This window comes from Capsicum annuum, unplaced genomic scaffold, assembly GCF_002878395.1.
Source record: "Capsicum annuum cultivar UCD-10X-F1 unplaced genomic scaffold, UCD10Xv1.1 ctg1714, whole genome shotgun sequence".
Lineage (NCBI taxonomy): Eukaryota > Viridiplantae > Streptophyta > Magnoliopsida > Solanales > Solanaceae > Capsicum > Capsicum annuum.
This window is the reverse complement of record NW_025822785.1, coordinates 40,149-61,712: the sequence shown is the minus strand read 5'-3', so window position 1 is coordinate 61,712 and position 21,564 is coordinate 40,149. Positions and strand designations below refer to the sequence as shown.

Here is a 21,564-nt window from a genome sequence, read left to right as displayed (position 1 = left end):
GATTTTGTGGCAGTTTTTTTTAAACTGCAACGATGTCCACCACAAAATAAAATTTTAATTTGTGAAAATTTGTAAAGCAATTAATGACAATTTTTGATCCCCACAATATAATCCTAATACGTTAAAAATAATAATTTGTGGGGATTTATGACCCCCTTAATTTTATCAAATCATTTTTTAAAAAAATATAATAGTGACAGTTTATAACTGTCATTATTTTTTTATTGAAAATCATCTTTTTCTATTTGAAATTTTTAATTCTGAAGTTGAATAAATAATTTTACTAGATTACTCATATGACATGAATTAAACTTCAATATCAATATCCATAAAAGTAAATATTACCAATTCAGATCCCCATCAAACTAAAGTTATATAACTACATATATGATGACTTAAAACATTACATAATATAGTAGGTAGCTCCGTGATAATTAAGCAAATATACAAAAGTGTTAAGTAGTTGCTTATTGCTTTGTATTAATATCACTTGATAATGTGGTTGTATCCACGCGTCTCACGCTCCATATTGTTGTGCTGAAACAATGAAGGATAAATAGTTAATGAAAATTGTATGATGACTAGAATTTTATAGATGAGAACAAATGTAGCTACATCAACAAACAAAAACTCCAAATCTTCTAACTGATAAGTTTGTCACTTGGTATAACAATGCAGTGAATTGAAGTTAGTAGAAAAATATTTATTTAGAGAATGTGATTAAACAAACTAACGATCTTATATAAAACTAAAGTCATTTTTCAAATAAAAGATGTACCTCGAGCACTTATTATGTGTATTTGTCACGATCCGAACTGAGGCCCTGACCACGATGAGCATCTCGACCATGAAATTCCAAGAGCCCTCCTAACAGGCAATCATATACATAATTCATATACTAAAAAGAAATGCAGAAAAACATAGCAAAACGGAAACATGGTCATCCTCTTATTTCAACTAAACAATACGAATATGAGTTCATAAATATTCAAGAACATCTAACACCAGTCTGCGAAATCTGTAACAATACGAAAACAACATCTATCTGAAAACGGGACAAGTCCCCCGATCGGACCATGAACTATAACCAAATTCAAATATAGCATAGACCAAGACCTTCCGGAACAAGGAAGGCTCACCAACTTCGATCGTCTGATAAACTGATCTACTGCTTAGCGGAACCCTAGGTCTGTGCCTTAGATCCTAAATTATAGGGGGTAAATATAAATAGTTTGGTACGCAGAACAGTTCAAAAAGGAAATATACTTTTATATAACATAGGTAAGAGCACTTTATAAAACATGTTGACATAAACCTTTTAAAACACATGGACATAATATGATGAGCTTTATAAATAATTCTTTCAATTGTGCTATAATTCATTTCTACATTTTTGAGCTAGATGGTATACCCTACAAGTTCATACTTCCATTGACTATATTAAATCTGCCCTTAACTCAATGACCAGGCTCCCAACCCAAGTCTACCGCAAGGATTAGAGTATTAATAATGGGGGGAGAAGGGGGGGGACACAGAAGATCATAAAGCATGGTGCCATAATTATCAATCAAATTAACATGTCATGGTAGTGTGCAAAATCACAAAGAAGGAAACCTAACCATAGTCCCAGTTCGGGAGGAAATGAATCAAAGTGCGCAAGATCACAAAGCATGGCACCATAACCCCGTGTCGGCAAATCACGGTTTCAACATAGAGTCTTCCAACTCGTGCTTTCTATGGGTAACCATCTAGCCCTCTTTAAGCTTTGTTTTAATCTCTTCTAAGAAAACATGCATCGTGCTTACAAACCATTCTTTTGTTATTCTATTAAGGGCAATTCACAATAGGGTATCATCATACCCCAGACTTGTAAGTCATTCGTATTGTATCTACACAGTGCCCTTCTCATTCAAACCATTTACATGACCATCAAAAGGATTTCATTCATTCAATGCATGCATATTGCTTATCAAAACTTTAATGCTCAAGGAATTATCATCATTTATAAACTAGCCCAACATTGGTTAAACATAGCTCTTATGATCAAAAAGGGGTTCTTAAATCATGCTCTCAAATAGTTTACAATACATGACATGCAAAGTACATAAATATTATCATGGGATGAAAGGATTCACAATTCATATTCAAAACCATCTTTCGAGTTTAAAATACATCTATACAAATTACAATCCAAGATTATGAAAAAAAAACCCATGATCATTCAGTGTTCTTCTCAATTGTTTTCACAATGCAAGCTCTTTTTAAAACGAACTCCCAATCTTACTACATACACATACTTGAGTAACTTTAAAGCTTGTTCAAATTTATAAAACGCATGCCCATAAGATTAGGACAACCCCACGTGCCTTAGGTTACTTAGTTTGAAGAATGAAACCCTAATTTTGACACTTTCTTAAGAATCTTGAACTTAGAGGTTGAACTCTTGATCTTTGGGGAACGAGTTAAGGTTTAGTTGGAAGAGAAATTGAGAAATATTTGGCATGTAATGCCCTAATGACGACTTAATTTCATATTATTACGACTTGGAGCTATGGGGAAAAGACGAAACTGCCTTTTGAAAATTAACTTCGTAACTAAAATCCCGATTTGGGAGTCTAGCGCGTCACGCCAGAGGGCTCATCGCCTTAGGCACTGCGACGTGGTGTAATCGCAATGACCTACTATTTTCGTGATCCAAACATGGCTCAAACCTCGTCTAAAAAATCCAAAACTTTCCTGAGACATGCCCTTTACACTCCCAAACATGAAATAACTCATTAATCTACGTCTTGGGGTCGGAAAGACCAATTTAGAAGTCATTGAAGTTAAGGGCTTAAAATATGACTAAGTCTTTCAACACTTATAAAATTTCGAGCCGTAAGCCCCTTAAGCATGTAACTAAAAGCTGAATTAAGCTAAGAAAGTACGGGGTAATAAAGTTCGGGTCCATAAACGTAGGAAATATGGTTTAACTTTAGTCCAAAAGTACGGGGTGTTACATTATCTTCCCCTTGGGATCATTCATCCCCGAATGATGGGTAGGAATTTGTTGAAGCTCTAAATGTATTGAATAAAGAACGTAACCTTTCACTGAATATTTTTCCTCAACCAAATATGCAAAGGCATCAACAGAGCTTCATGATAACCCTTTGTGAAACGCGTAAGCACGAAGCATGAGGTAATGAAACTTTACGTAGGGATGATCTTGCACATGAGTTCTATGAATTATAATCATCACAACATAAGGCATGAGTTAATTTGGTGATAATAGGCCTTATTTACAGTGGTACAATCATGAGATGAGATTTCATGGGAGATAGGGATAGAAACATTCTCTACCTTACATGATACAACGAATAGACTTAAACTTAAGGACACTACTCGCTATCCCCTAACATTAGATAACATACTTTGTCCTTTCCATATTATATTTCTACCATCACACATCTAACCATAAGAGTTTGAGTCCCACTGCATGGTACTTCTATGTTGAAGCCTAGCTCAGAGAAAAAAGGTGCTAGCTTAAGCTACAGGACCCTGTACTCTATATCCCATTAAGAATATTATTTTACCTTATCACTACCATCAAACACACTCGAGTTTTTATTTAGGGAGTACTAACCATATAGCACATTGGTTTGTGTTTTCATCAACCACAACATTCAAGCCTATCATTACTACACCCACTTCATGGATCTCCTACCAAAACCAACAATCTCAGTCACTCTCATAAATATTTTTTGCACATACCGAAAGTTCATCTCCTTTTTTCCTCCATCACCTATAACCTTAATAAAGAAATTATATCAAAATTTTTACATTCAAGAACATCTAATCCCCCTTCCTAAGTCGCTACTACTCTTCCATAACTACTATCATCGGAGGGTCATTGAGGGACCCAAGCATACGCATTAAGAAAGGGAGCAACACTATTTGATTATACCATATACTTATTGCACTACTTAATATGGGATATGAGATGAAGATATAATACAATAGACACGAAGTGCTCCATATATCAAGTATCTAGATCCTAATCAGAGAGTCGTTCGGACAAAAACCTACACAACATAAGTTCTTAGGACTGGGCACAGTGAGAAACATGTGGGCATATATCATGAGCGGTATAATATGAAGGTGGAACTCAAGGGGTCAACTCCTGAGACAAAGATTGCCACTTAAAGCTATTGTTTCTTATTTTTAGAGCTAAGATAGTGATGATTTTGCATAATCTTTATCACTTTGGCTAAATTCGACATAGAATGATTCGGCGATATATAGAAACATAATTTCTTAGGTCCAAGCATGATGTAAGACATGGATTTTTATGGATCATGTACAACATAACATAGGGCTTGAATACTAGAAAGATTGGGTTACTGAGACATTACTGCTTCTAGTTTGGAGGTCAGATCATAACATAAGTTACATACAAACTCGGGCCTTAGGCATAGACATGACTTCAATACATAAGACATTGGTAGAATGTACTCATTAAATTAAAGTAGGAGGAGCTTTCTTGAATAGGAATATATTTTATCACGACTTTTTCTTAAAACTTGACACATCAAGAGAATTCGGGAACTACCTTAATTCATCATTTCCCCCTTAGATCAAAGTCACAATCCTAGACTTGAGGACATATCTTCTCATTAAGTCGACAAATACAACCCTCCACACAATGGGGTATCACCATACACATAAACGCTGAACTCTCTAGACTTCTCCATACTACAAAATTTAAGAACGTGAACTAGGTACACATGACATTCATACATATAGAACCTTATCTAACAACATGATGCCTGGGGTTCAACTTATCATTATATACTCACGATCTTATCCATTTAATAATTCTACATAATTCATCATTTTACTCTTGTTCTCATGTGTATATATATACATCACAATTGTCCACTCATTATTCCACAAGTTGCCAATCTAGGCTATTACATACATCAAACCAAGCCTACCACTTACTCCCACAAACATGCATCATTAATCTTAAGCTACTATATATTTTTTTATCACCACCATCCACGTCTAAAGTTCAAGCCTATAGTCTAGCATCTATCATGTGATGAAGCATGCCAAATATTATACTAGTCCATCGAATTGGGAAATCAACCCAAATACCTTATTTCACTTAACTACTACCTATAATCACATCCCTTCCATGACATTACTACTACACCTCAAAATCCACTACTCACCTCCTCACATGTAGTACAAGTTTACAACTACTAAAGAAAATAAAGTCAAGGGGGTAAGGTAACATAATAGACATAGTCGACCTTAATCTTATATTATAACCCATTACGATCTTATCTACATATTCTACTTTCTCACATCATACTTACTTACCCAAGTATACACTTAGACTACCCTCAAATTCCACTTACACCAATGAGTTGCTACCCATAACTTATTGACTAATCTACCACTTTCCATTCACAACCTTTAAATAATTTCTACGACCACCATAGCTATCCATTCTGAGATACTTCCCTATTTTGAAAAAATAATAATCATAGCCAAACACTTTCTCTATAGACTACCATACACTCTAAAAATTTTGTTACAATATTGGCCGATCACCATTAAAGAGCAACCCACCCCTCAGTTAAGGGTTATACAACTCAAACTACTTATTTATACAAAAGTCACCCTCACTCTGACTTCTAACCTTGTGACTTCATATCACTAACTTTGGGATCATCTTACTACCAATAGGGTATGACACCTTAACACGTATTACTACTCAGGTGGAAATATTATTCCAACACTCTGACGTATATCACTATCCTTAAGCATGACATCTGCAATAAAAAATTTGAAAGGGACTAAATACATTTCATACCTCAGGCTCAAACGCACGACTGATGTAGATAGGGATATAAGCTTAAATCAATACACTTTAAAGCACTTATGGACTCCTCTCAAATCCCTGTGCAATTTCATAATCTTTTATGACTCAATTTGAAGGAGCCACCTCATTTAGACTCTAAGATTCTACACTTGAATCAACTTGGAAATGAGACATAGTTAATAAAATTAGAGTAAAGAAGGAATATGGATAAATTCGAAATGGACAACACAATGGCACGATCTAGAACATGAAGAAAAGTGAAACATTCCTAAATGCCTTGTATCTTCCTCCTTATAAGTGTGGCGCGCTACATACCCATAAAAAGAAATCTACCCAACACGACTTTGCAAATACCTTGGGACCATGAACCTTGATATGATACCAAGTTTATTACGATCCAAACTGAGGCCCTGGCCGCGATGAGAATCTCAAACCATGAAGGTCCGAGATTCCTCTTAACTAGAAATCATATGCTTAATTCATATACTATAAAGAAATGCGAAAAAACATAGCAAAATGGAAACATGGTCATCCTCTTATTTCAACTGAACAACACAAATATGACATTTAAGAACATCTAACACTAGTCCGCAAAATCTCTAATAATACGAAAAAAATATCTGTTTGAAACTGGAATAAGGCCCCCGGTTGGACCATGAACTAAAACCAAATACAAATATAGCATATACCAAGACCTTCCAGAACAAGAAAGGCTCACCAACTTCGATCATCTGATAAAATGATCTACTGCTTAGCGAGACCTTGGGATTCCATCTTAGATCCTGAAATATAGGGGGTCAATACAAATGTACCGGTACGTAGAATAGTCCAAAAACAAAATATGCTTTATAAAACATAAGTGAGAGCACTTTATAAAACATGTTGACATAAAACCTTTGAAAACACATGGGCATAATATGATGAGCCTTAAAAATAGTTCTTTCAATTGTGCTTCAATTCATTTCTGCATTTATGAGCTACATGGTACACCCTACAAGTCCATACTTTCACGGGCTACATGGAATCCGCCCTTAACTCAGCGGCTAAGCCCCCAACCTAAGTTTGCCACAAGGGTTGGAGTATAAAAAGGCGGGAAGGGGGGACACAAAAGATCACAAATCATGGGGCCATAATTTCCAATCAAATTAACATATCTTGGAGGTGCACAAGATCACAAAACAGGTCACCTAACCATAGTCCCAGTTCGGGAGGACATGAATCAAAGTGTGCAAGATCAGAAAGCATGGCACCATAACCTCGTGTGAGCAAATCACGATTTTAGCATAGAATCTTCCAACTCGTGCTTTCTTCGGTTGACCATCTAACCCTCTTTAAGCCCAGTTTTAATATCTTATAAGAAAACATGCATCATGCTTACAATCTATTCTTTTCTTATTCTATTAAGGGCAATGGTATCGTCATACCCAGACTTCCAAGTCATTCGTATTGTATCTATACACCGCCCTTCTCATTCAAACCATTTACATGACCATCAAAAGGATTTCATTCATTCAACACATGTATATTGATTATCAAAACTTTAATGCTCAAGGAATTGTCATCATTTATAAACTAGCCCAACATTGGTTAAACATAGCTCTTATGATCAAAAAGGGGTTCTTAAATCATACTCTCAAATAGTTTACAATACATGACATACAAAGTACATAAACATTATCATGGGATATAAGGATCCACAATTCATTTTCGAAACCATCCTTCGAGTTTAAAATGCATCTATACAAAATTATAAATCAAGATTATGAAAAGAAACCCCATGATTATTCCGTGTTTTTCTCAAATTGTTTTCACACTGCAAGCCTTTTTTAAAATGAACTCCCAATCTTACTACATATATATACTTGAGTAACTTTAAAGCTTGTTCAAATTTATAAAACACATGCCCATGAGATTAGGACAGCCTCACGTACCTTTGGTTACTTAGTTTGAAGAATGGAACCCTAATCTTGACACTTTCTTGAGAATCTTGAACTTAGAGGTTGAACTCTTGATCTTTGGGGGAGGAGTTAGGGTTTAGTTGGGATAGAAATTGAGTAATCTTTGGCATATAATGTCTTAATGACTACTTAATTTCATGTTATTACGACTTGGGGCTATGGGAAAAAGATAAGACTGCCTTTTGGAAATTAACTTCGTAACTGAAATCCCAATTTTGGAGTCCATCGCATCGCGCCTGAGGGATCATCGCCATAGGCACCGTGACGCGATGCAATCACGGTGACCTACTATTTTCGTGATCCAAACACGGCCCAAACCTCATCCGAAAAATCTAAAACTTTTTCAAGACATGCCCTTTACACTCCTGAACATGAAATAACTCATAAATCTACTTCTCGGGGTCGGAAAGACCAATTAAAAATCATTGAAGTTAAGGGCTTAAAATATGACTAAGTCTTTCAACACTTAGAAAAATTTCGGGCCATAAGCCCCTTAAGCATGCAACTAAAAACTAAATTAAGCTATAAATGGTACGGGGTAATACGGTCCGGGTTCATAAACGTAGGAAAGACGGTTTAATATTAGTACAAAAGTGCGGGAGGTTATCGTATTTGACACTACATTTTAGTAATGCATATGGATCTAACATCATTAAGGAAAAAAGAAGTACTGAAACTAGTTGATACTCTAAATCATTTTACTTAAACTAGATTTTCATTCTATATTTGTCTTGCAAAGCATCTAAATGCATACACAAGTAGATAAATAAGCAAGCAAGCTAATAAGCTAATAATCAAGTAAATAAGATTGGAGTATGTGTCTTGTGTCTATTCCTGAAAGTGAAGCCAAAAGTGGTGTAACTATAGCTGGGGATGGCCTCGATCTCTTATAAGTTGTTAGTGAATTTCAACATGGAATATGAAATATATCATAAGCAATGAATATAATACTATGGCTAATACAATGATATACCTACAAGCCTAACTGCTCAGAAAATACAACACTCCTACCCCACAAATCTTCTAAGATAACCTCAGTAACAGACTCACTCCAGAGACCATAATTACATGACTTTGGAAAATTATCTAAGAATGGGAAGAATCAATTTTTTTACCAGAATGTAAATATTTTACCAGCATAAAAAATTACAAAGTTTAAGTTTCTATAAACAAGCACTCCAGAATCAGGAAGAATCTAATCAGTTCAAGATTCACCAAGTATACTAAAGGGAATTTTATTTCCCTCCACTATATGTATTCTCTAGGGATGTAAGAAATATAAGATATAATTCATTATTATTATCTTTTTGCATTCCTTCAGCAATTTATGGTCCTTCTTATAACTCTGTATAGGAAGGCATACCAACTTTGTTGCATTAGAACCAACAACTACCGATGATCGGATAGAAGAAAGACCTTTTAATAATTTATGAATCTAAGGGAAACACAAGAATAGGATCAGAACCCACTGCAAACTTTGACATACAAGGCTCAAGTTGTTTACAATCCCAAAAAATAAAATTTACCCAATTTTGGGGAATCTCTTCTAACCATTCACCTATTATTGTTTCACGTATGTCGCTCCAACCATAGAATCTTAGAGCTTGAACATGTTTGAAAACAGGTCAACCCCCTCCATCAGAATAGCTTTGGGTGCTCTTTATTATGAACTTGTATCCAAGAAAACATTCATGTACATCGAGTACAACAAAATAACTGATGGATATCTCAATTCGTGTTCATTCAACCAATGCCAGTTCAAAGTGGCCCAGCCAAACACCTTAAGGTCTTGAATTAAATTATCCTCCTATCAATTGTTTAATGTACTTAATATTATCCTACTATCAATTGTTTAATACATGATCCTCTTTCATTATAAAATTTTACTTATAAACTAATTCATAACTCTACCTTATAGTTTGTACTTTCAATGTTCCAATTAGCAATGTCAAGTGAGCACGTTGGGCTAACTCAATAGTGTATTAAAGGTTACTTGAGACCAACTTGAAAATAATGCAAAGATCAGAACAAAAACTTGCTAGTAACTAAACTAGTTCGACAAATAAAAATATGCATTAAGTTGTTCTTTATAGTTTACGATCTGAAAGACAACCCATACAATAGCCCAAATACAGAAATCCCAGTTTACTGAAAAATACAAAGATCTATCAAAGAAATTTTGCAATCACTTATGTTACCCATAACAATAATTCTTAAAAGGACAGACTTTGTAATCAGACCTCAAAAACAAGGGTATCGAACAAAACTAACCTAATACATGTAAGAAAATATAGATTGAACAACATACTGAACTCAGATATAAATTTTATAGCAGAAAGTAAACAAAGAACAAATAAATCACATAAAAAGTGAAAGAGTATGACGAAGTATGAACCTTCGTTGTCCCGATTGCACTTTTGCCCTGATGTGAAGAGGACGATGAAAAGCGCAAGTTGAATGAGAATTGTGGATAAGGGAAATCGTACCCTTTGAAAAAGGAAAAGGCGAGGGAAGAGGGGAATTTTTTCGTGCATAATTTTTAGTCTAATTTACTAATTACCCTCCTAATGAAAACATTAAAATCTAGAAAGATTGTGTACATTTTTGTATTTTACAACATTCTAATTCTTTTTCCTATTCTTCTCTTTTATTTTAGTACTAGTTTAACCGCAGTGCCTTACATGTCTAACGTTTGATTATTTAAAATTAAATGATTTTACCTATTGCGGAGATTTTTAATGAAGTGTAAATGTTTAAATCACTTTTCAAAGATTTTCACAAATTAATATAATAATGTAAACATAAATATGTATTTTAATGTAAGCACATATATATTTTACCACCAAAAGTTTCAAGTGGTTGATGAAACTCTCCACGCAATTTTTTAGGCTTAAATATAAGTACTAACGTACATATGAACCCCTGAATACTATTATCAATAATAATTTATATTGTATATTTATTCATATTTTGATTAAAGAACGTATAATAATTTTACCAAGACAATAAATATATTATTTAGCTAAAAAAATAATAGTATTCGTGTAACTTTAATTCTCGGAGAATTAACTTTTCTTTCCACTTTGAATACATGGTGGAATAAAAAGCAAACAATAAAACTTCGCTTTATCATATAATTGTTTGAAAAGCTAGTTTTAAGAAGTTCCATAACTCATCTGTAAAGGAGATCAAAACGCAAACAAATGTCATGGATCAAACTTTACAAAGAACAATAAGATGATATGGATAGATATGTTATAAGATATCTAAATACGTATAGAACTTTTACGAAGAATACTTACTTTAAGTATAAATTATGTTCCAAAAAAATATATTGTTATAAAGCTTTTATGGAGAACACTTACTTTATATATAAATTATGTCCATGAAGAAAATATAGTTCTTGCATAATCAAGATGAATAACAAAGATACATTAATAAAGTCAAGTCATATATTGACCTCTAATAATTACAAGAAATTCAATCAGACATGGAAAAAACTAATTTCTTATACTATTCTATGAATTCAGTAGACAAAAGTTCAATATTAATATAGTGTTAATTTTATTGAACACAATATGTATGAAAACAAACAACTATTAAAACATGAAATTTTAAAAAAATAAAATTAATATAATAACGGAGTTGAAGAAGTAACAAAATTTCATATAGAGAGAGAGAAAGAGAGAGACTCCTACATCTAAAAGTAATTAAAATTTTACCTAAAATAAAAATCAACTATGTTATCAAATTATTTTAAGTAGTGTTCTGCTTTTTTTTTTTTTTTTTTAATAAAAAACTATTTATGGTAGTATTTAATTTTCTTAATTATTGAATTTTACTATTTTCCATGTTTCACAACTTTCACGTAGTGTATTAATTTAGGATTTAGGAAAACCTCTGGTGGAATTAGGAGTCTTTTTAAATTTTATTTTCATATATTTTAGGTAGTCTACATTAATTTTCCTACTATCTCTTAGACCCTTACCATATAATTATTTTTATCATATATTTTTGTATTCTTCATTTTAATGGTTAAATAATAATTCGAGAAAAAATCGTTAAATGACAATTTTGGCCCTCCAAACTTTTAAAGCAAAAAGAGATATCCCAAATTTACATGAACACCTTCAAATCCTAACAAAAGAGATATTAACGTGTTCTTATTTTTTAACATTTTGCCATGAGCATTAATTATATTTTTATCCTCCTATCATATATTTTAGTACAACTCAATTATTAATTCTCCTAATAATTGTTTTCATTTATTTTTTTATTACCATATATCACTTTTTAAATATACTTTTCTCTTTTTTTCTTAACATCTATTTTAAGACTCCCTTTTCATGTACACAAGGAAAAAGAAAATCTATCAATATTTATTTACCATAAATTTTCTCTTATCATATATTTTAGGATACTTTAATTTTTAATTAATTAATTATTAAAAAGGTAAAAAGATGATTTTGTCTAAACTAAAGACTTTTAATGAAGGGCAAAAAGTTCAAATCACTTTTCTAAGGGTCTTCACACTTTTAATATATTATAGCTATAGATTATAGATTATAGATATATATATAGATTATAGATATAGATTTAAATAAAGGATTATTTTTTTTTTTGAAATGGAACTAACTTATAATACGAGAAACCCGTGTAAAGTACGGACCCAACATTTATCCTAAATAATCATATCAATTAATGTGATATCTTTTAAATTTTAAAATGTAATAAATTTATTTTTTAGATTAATTTTTGCATACATTCTTAAAATAGTTTAAATTATCAATTATTGTGATTTATTATTCAAATATATAATTTTTTTAAAAAAATTTAATTCAGATCAAAATTAAACTCGATAAATGTGTACATTAGTAAAGAATGTGAAAGCAAAATTCAATGAGTCTATATTACTGTTTTTCAGATAACACGGGCTCAGTATATGTTATTTTTTTGTCTCAACTTATACAACACAAATAGTATTTAGATAATTAATCATATTTTTAATATATTTTTAGATATTATAAGTTGTTCACTATTGTAAGTTATAATATTTTTTTATGTAGTTTTCAAATAATATACATTACTTTCCCTGTCCAAACTCTTGTGGCGTTGATAACAGGGGTGGATCTATTAAGGCCCCACTACAAAAAAACAGCATTTAGCGACACGACATATTCGTCGCTATTGTATGAAAATCCGTCGCTAAATAGAAATAGCGACGGAATAGCAATGGAAAATGTTATGTCGCTATATTGCTCGTTGCTAACCTCATAGTGCCAAAAATTTAAATTCCGTCGTAAAATTTGTGACCAAGTAGCGACGAAATAGTTTGGTTGTTGATATTACTAACGTACATTTTCGTTGCTATAGCGTTGCTATTCCCAAAATTCATTTTGGTCGTGGCTTAATTTACGACAGAATATTTTGTCGTTGATCCGTTGCAACATAATTTGGTCGACTGAGTAGCCATATTTAGCAACCAAATTTATCCATCGTTAAAGTTTTTCAGTAGCTACGATTGATGTTAGTCACTTATTTTTTGTCGCTAATTGCAACCATCTTTAGCAACTAAATTAATCCGTCCCTAAAGTTTTTCAGTCGCAACGACAAAAGTTAGTCACTAATTTTTTGTCGCTAATAATTTTATAAGAAAATAGTTGAAACACGTAAATTATAAAATGATTAAATATCCAACATTCAAATAGATAGAAAAATTCACAACAATTGTGTCCAACACCCACAATTTCAAGTATTTTGTCAAACATAAACTAATGTAAAATAGTCTATCAAAAATATGTGCAACGATCATGGACTACAAATAATATGAAGCAACGAATCAACGTCGTCATCATCATCATTAGTAGGAGGATCAAGCACGACCCCTTCTTTTACCCTAATACCACCAACACGCTCAATAACTATCGGAAGAAAATGAGTAATAAGGGCCGGAACCAATTGCTTCACAAATTCCTCCATATTTGTTGTCGGTATAGAAATCGAAGGTGCTACTGATGATGTGGAAGCATTGCAGGTACAAAGTTTTTTTTCAAAGTAACTGGCAGCTTCAGATCCAAGACCAAATAGTCTTTTCTTCTTTGCTCCTCCCGCAGCTTCAAAATATGTCTCTAATTGGTCAATTCGGATTCACATTGTACTTTTTTCTGTACAATTTCTTCATACCTTTCCTGTAACAAGTGAAGTAATTAAAATAGACTCAAGTTTATGTCAACACAAAAGAAAAATAAGAGATGAGTATCATATAGTTAGATGTAAGTTATGGACTTACATTTAGAAGTCGGGAACGCTCACCAATAAAAGATTTTCTATCATGATTATGTGTATGGACATGCAAATTTAACTCACTTGGAGTTGGATCTCGATCTATTTTAAGAGCCTATACAGAATTTTCAAGTATTTAGAATGAGACCAACGTACATTAGCAGTAAACTAAAAGAGAATCATGACACACCACCAAGTTTCTTTACCCTATTCTAAGGAAAAAAAATATCACCAAACATCTTGGCATAGCAACAAAACAAAGAAAAAAAATAAGAGAAACTATCAGGAAATATAGCTGTAAAACAAAGTGGCATAGTAGCAGCTGTTTGCATGAAAAATAGCAGCAACTGCTTACTGAAAAAATAACATAAAACTAGCAGCAGTTGCAATAACAAAAAACATTCAGCAGCAACAACAATTTTCAGCAACAATTATAGTAACAAACAAGTTATGCACTACAACAATGTCTTAATAATAGGTTAACATCTCTGATGATTGAGACAGATTCCCTTACTGTCAGCAAAATTATTCGTGGCGTTTGGGAAGTGACATGGACCATTGCGATGGAGATAAGAAAAATAAAGGTGTGGCTCATACCTACAGAGAAGAAAACTTACAGGCAGATTTTTTAGCTAATCATATTTATTGTTTTGCAGGTACACAGCTACTAAATTTCCATTCCTTTCAGGCACTACCAAAGGCAGGCAAGGAAATTTCTCATAATGGATAAAAACAACCTTCCAAACATCACAGTAAAGAAATTACAGAATCAAAATTTCAACTTCAGACATGGAACATAATACAACACCTTTCAATAAAGATGAGAAGAGGGATATTGCAATAAGGAATGATAGAGTCTCAACTACATTATTCATTCTTTAGAGTTTCTGTATGACAAGGGAAAGGAAGAAAGAAATAGAAATATCAAACTTGGAATCTGAACAACACAAGTAAAGACTCAATTTCTTGTATGCTTGACACTGAAATACTCACAGTTCTCGTTTGAGAATGTATATGGATTGGTTATTTTCTATAATTAATCTATGTGTGGCTCTTTTAGCCCCCAAAAAGAAAAACTAACATAACTGTCATTACAGTTGCTTGCTGGAAACAAAGCAAAAAATTAGCAGCAGCTCCAACAAAAGAAAATATTCAGCAGCAGCAAAAATTTCCAGTAACAATTATTGCAACAACTCAGAATCAACACAAACAAGCTACTTATTCTTATGGTTCTATTTAAAAATCAAAGCTTAACTAACCGTAGCTCCTTCAGCCTTAAAAAAAATATAGCTGTCAACAATACTCGACAAGTGGTAAAGACCAACAAGAAGAAAATCATGTAACTCTTGACGTAAGTAAAAGCTTGCTCTTATCATAAATCATTTAACATATCCATCTGGAAACTTTTTGTATTTGTGTCTGGCAACCTACCCAAATTTGAAACATACCCATCTGAAAACTTTAAGTCTTTCACCCAATTAAACAAGATCGCTCTTGCTTCCTTGTCTAATGCATAGACAGCTTTTGGATATTGTATATTACTATTCTTTCCCAATTGAGGTCGATCACAATACTTTGCCGTATCTAACCGTGACTGTGGATTATCTTTGGTTTTTTCATCAAAATTAAGAACAGTGTTAAATACATTATCAAAGAAGTTTTTCTCAATATGCATCATATCAAGATTATGTCGAATCATGTTACAACTCCAATATAGCAAATCCCAAAAAATGCTTTGCTTTTTCCACCCACATGTCTTACATATTATTTTATTAACTTGTTCTGCATCTAACTCTGTAATATTTCTTATCCCTAAATTACAAATATGGTCCAAAATTTCCTTTCCTGTTCTATTTGTTGGGGGAGGTCTTTTGACAGCCTGGCCTTTAAGAAAGTTCTTTCGATCTCTCCTAAATGAGTGATGTTGGTCAAGGAACATTCTGTGGCAATCAAACCAGGATTGTTTTCTTCCATGCTACAATCTAAAATATTGTGTTCTCCATACAATAAGGACATGCTAATTTACCCGCAGTACTCCATCCTGATAACATAGAATAAGCCGGAAAGTCACTAATTGTCTACATCAAAGCTGCCCTTAATTGAAAGTTTTTCCTTTTTGAGATGTCAAATGCTTCCACACCTGCCTCCCACAACAAGGTCAATTCCTTTATTAGGGGTTGCAAATAAACATTAATTTTATGTTTTGAATTGCTGGGACCTGGAACAATGATTATTAAGAACATATAAGCCTCTTTCATGCACATTCCTAGAGGTAAATTGTATGGAGTGACAATCACTGGCCACGAAGAATATTTTCTTCCAGACTGATTGAATGATTGAAAACCATTTGTACATAACCCCAACTTGACATTTCTTGATTCAACGGCAAAAAAGGGATGAGTTTCATTGAAGTACTTCCAAGCCTCAGAATCTGATAGATGGCGCATCACACCATCTTTTTTTTTATGCCCATAATGCCATCTCATGTCAGCAGCTGTAGCATGGGATGCATAAAATCTTTGTAATCTCGGAATCAAAGAAAAATAATACATTCTCTTGTAAGGGACCAATTTTCTCTTACGAGAGCCAATACAATGCTTATACCTTGGCTTGCTACAAAATTTACAAGATGTAAGGTGTCCATCATCATCACCCCAATACAATATACATCCTGATTCACAATAATCAATCTTTTCAACTGGCAAACCCAAGCTACGTACTAACTTCTTCGTCTGATAATAGCTATCAAGCATGATGTTATCTTCAGGTAAAGACTCTTTAAGCAATTGCATCATTTGATTATAGCCTCTCTGCGACATATTGTTCTCTATTTTAATATTCAACATTCGAGAGACAACTGCAAGATGAGAGAGGGATGAATCGGGATATAATTCTGCATCAGCAGCATCTAGCAAATCATAAAATTTTTTGGACACGGGATTAGGATATTCCTCCATTGAATGTTAAAAAGGATGAGATGACCCGGGTTCACTATTGCTATAGGATTGCCAGCTTGAACCCTGAGAAAAGTTGGGACCAGCTGCATCCAAAACATTTGTCGGTATGGATTCTCTCCGAATGCAGGTTGACCACCAGTATGCAATGCATTACTATAAGAAGTCCCACTTATATCATCTCTTTCCCCTTGATGCTTCCAAATAAAATAGTTCTCAATAAATCCAGATTGATAAAGGTGTCATTTAACAGTTTCAACATCAATGAATTTATAGTTCTGACATTTTGCACATGGACATCTAACTTTGTCACCACTCATACAATTTGGTTGAGAACATGCAAATTCAATAAATTCATCCACCCCGGTTACAAATCTAGAGTATAAACCTCCTCGGCCATCTAACCTCTCATACATCCAACTACGCTCTAGATTATTCATCTTCCTATTAAGGTTGAAATAAAAAAAATAATCAGTGCTAATTAACCAGCTTAATAAGAAATACGACAATTAGTCTTAATTAATAATTAACCTTGTTGGAAATCTTAATTAGTGATAATGTATGATCAGGCTTTATATAAAGAACTAGTTAGCAAAGAAAGCATAATTAAGTTGATCAATTGACACTTAAATAGTTTCACTAAATTATTCAAACTTATGCTCTTAAAGTAGAAAACAAAACTAGTTTACCTTAAAAATAAGATAAAAGTGATACATACTTCTATTTTAACAACAAATTTATTGCTACATGCTTAATATCAAAAATAAGTTACAAACATAATCAAGAAGCCAACAAGCTTAGCAAGAAAAATAAAAAATTTGAAACAAAGTTTAAAAACACACCTGATTGAATACAATACTCCACTTATTTTACCACCAATCTACAATTTCATTGCACCAGTTCCAGTAAAAAGACAGCTGAAAGATAAGGGACTCAAATAAGTATTTCAACTTAAACATTAAAGTTCTTAGGCATAAGGTCTTTCTTAGATTTTTTTCATTCTCCAAATTTTCTATTGATCAAGACCCCTTAAGTTTTGAAGGTACATTTTCTTAAAGTGTAGGAGCAGCATTAATTTCAAATTAAAACAACAGTACTATAACGTGTAGATGCTTACTTTTTCTTATTTATAGTATGTGGATTGTTCCTTATTAATAAGTGGTACTAGTTTCATAAACTCAATTATATTCACTCAAGAATATAAAGAATTGAAAAGGAAACTGTCAACAGTATAGTATAAACAATGCAATCGACGTAGACGCTTAAATACATTTATCTTTATTCTAGATAAATGATCAACAAAAAGAATGATAGCATTACATGAGTATATGATGCATCAGTGTCAAGTCATTCAATTTATGTGATACATTCAGATGTACCGTGGGAGCATAAATCGTTGACCACAATTTCTTTATATCGTTACTACTATTTATTAAAATTTAAAACTATTTCTCTCATATATTTCAGAGCTTTCGTGAGATATAGAAGTATTATGGAATACTAAATTTAAGCAACCCTCTAGGGCTGCATATGGGGCAGTTCGGTTCGATTTTAAAGTTTATCGGTTTGACATATTTATTATTGATTTGTAATAAATCTAAATCATTAAGAACCATTAAGATATCGGCTTATCGGTTATCCGTTTATTGGTTATTGATTGTTATCGGTTCGGTTATCGGGTTAAACCGTTAACATTCAAATATTTTCCAAACATAAGCAAATCATACAAAAGCATATAAGTATAACTATGCCTTGCAAATAGCTACTGGTCTAGCACAAATAAAATAGAAAAATCCAACCAAAGTAACAGTCACACATTTAAAAATTAAGTTCAAATTTTAAACATAGTAATAATACTAATTATTAATCAAGTCTTATACTACGAGCATGATACTCCATCCTCTCTAAACAAACCAAACAAGCTGTACAATTTGAAGGCAACAAAAGAAATTATTTCAGAGAAAACACAAATAACAATACCCAAAATGTCTTCAACTTACACGGAATGAACTACTGTTCAGGAAAACAGCTAGAACTAGTTACAGTACACTCTAGTAAGCTAAAAAGGGAAAGAAAAGAAAAGTATATTGACTGAATCTTTGATTACCAAATTCTTTATTTCTTTATGAAATTTCAAAAAGCAGAATCATTTGTACACTAGAGCCACATGCTAACTTAATCACACACAAAAAAAAATCTTTTATTTAGGCTATTGAGGAACCCCAGAAAGTGAAAACCTTCTGCTGTTCAGAGAAAGAATAAGACTAGCAGAAATTAAAGTTGTAAGTGATGAAAATGGCTCATCTCTTGCTTTATTCACAGTGTTTGTAAGGAAGAGTGTATGTGAGGAAAAATGGGACAAGTTTTGATGCGTAGGATAATAAAGAATGGACCAACAACAGCTATTCAACTTTTAAGAGGCAATACCAGTGACATTTGATAAGATCGAAATTAGACAGAAAGTGAAGATGAAGTAGAAACTAGAATACTATCAACAACAACAGAAATTGAACATGCAAATGAGATGGAGAAAAAGGATTACCTGAAATTTTTTGAGTTTTGACCTTTAATTTTCGATCGGAGATGGAGATGTGAGATAGAAGATAGAAGATCGTAGATGTGAGAACTTCGGCACTGAGAGAGCGTGAGATCGGAGATGGAGATGTGAGATTGGAGATGGAGATGTGACTAAGAAAGATTGAGAGGCATGAATGTGAAAGAAATCAAGAATAATATTAATACCCTAACCCTATTCCCCCCTTTTCTATACTAAAAATAATTAATTAAAAAATAAAAATTAATATTTTACGACGGCTTCATTGGTCTCTAAATAAAATACTTTTTTTTTAAAATGAAGGGCACCGACGAAAGTTGCTAAATCCGTTGCTACGAAATAATTAACATAGCGACCAACATTTCATTGCTAATTCGTCATTAAATTTAGGTGCCAATTTTTTCCGTTATTATTTAGTGACAGAATTACAATTACGTCACTGATTCGTTGCTAATAACATATCAAAAAATTGGACTGCTATGTCTGTGACCAAATTGAAATATCCGTTGCTATATAGTGACGAAATTTGGTCTGTCAGTAAATTTTATCGCTAAACACAGTTTTTTTTGTAGTGCCCGTGGGGGTGGCATGCCACCCGCAAACTTCGACGGAAACTCTAGATATATAGTTGTATATATATACAGATATAGTTAAATATTAATTATGCCACCCGCAATAACAGAGCACTACCTAGTGCAGATGACAAAGTGCTGCTTTTATAGCTCCAGGGTCGTGTGTTCGATCCTAGCTAGCAGTATTTGATTTTTTAAATCATTTTTACTATTAACTGTTTCATTAAAACAAAGCAACAGCCAACAGGCTTACTTCACTCAATAGTTTTCATTAAAACAGGGGACAAACGTATTACTTAGTTGACTTTTGTATAAAAGTAACATTATTGACTTTTTTTTAAAATTTAATTATTTAAAAGGTATAATCAAATATCTCTTATTAAAATTAAAAAAAAAACTCTATTTTCAAAGGACAAAATCAAAACATCGACTCTTGTTCTTGAGGTTTGCTGCTATTGGCTGCTGCTGCTTGCTCTCTCTCTTTGCTTGATGCTTTCTCTCTTTGTAAGTTATTTTAAAAATTATTTTGTTTCTCTTTCTTGAGCCTAGCAATCCAAATTTGAAATTATCTTGATTTAGGAGAAAGTGTTCTAATTTTGTGAATTGAGATGAAATTTTTTTTCAAGAAGGTTAATTATTCTCAATCAAGTTCTAGTCATGTCAATGTCAATCGTTCTTGTCTTATAACTGACCTTGATTTGGGTTCACTTAAAGCCGATCCAGGAGAAAGGATACATATTTCTGATTATGATCTTCGAATACGAGATGAAGTGAGAAAATATTATATTGAAAAAGGGTTTTGTCAACCTGCCTTGAAACCATATCCTTCAAGTGAAATAAGAGGTAGAATGCATCAATTTGCTTCAAGTTGATTTAAACGTTCACATTCGATTTGGTTGGAGTATAGTGTGGAAAAAGATGCCACATATTGTCTTTGTTCAAAAATTAATTTGTTCATGAAACTAAGGGTGATTTTTATGCGTCAAAGGATTTTAGGGTTTGGAATAAGGTTCTTGAAAGATTTCGTTTACATGTCGGTAAAGTTAATTGTGTTCACAAAAAATGTTACAATAAGATGCTAGATTTGTCAAATCATCGTCAATCAATTCAAGTTGTTCTTGACAAGCATTCTCAAAAGGCAAAAAGTGAGTACCGAATTCGTTTGGAAGCTTCAATTGATGTGGCAAGACTTCTTTTGTACCATGAATTGCCTTTTCTAGGTCATGATGAAAGTGAATCTTCAACTAATCAAGGCTACTTCTTAGGATTTTTGCAATGGCATGGAGACAAACATCCGAATGTGGGAAAAGTGATATTAGAAAAAGCTCCACAAAATGATACTTTGACTTGTCCTATGATCTAAAAGGATATTGTC

The 21,564-nt window shown here is 32.8% G+C and overlaps 1 long non-coding RNA gene across 1 annotated transcript; it reads right to left on the bottom strand.

The window, feature by feature from the left end:
* Positions 1 to 309: 309 nt before the first annotated feature.
* LOC107858705 lies at positions 310 to 10,376 on the bottom strand. Its single transcript, XR_001671210.2, has 4 exons — positions 10,223 to 10,376; positions 6,588 to 6,651; positions 779 to 867; positions 310 to 537 (listed from the first exon to the last, which is right to left on the bottom strand). It is a non-coding gene; the product is annotated as an uncharacterized LOC107858705 (long non-coding RNA).
* Between the last annotated feature and the right edge of the window lie 11,188 nt (positions 10,377 to 21,564).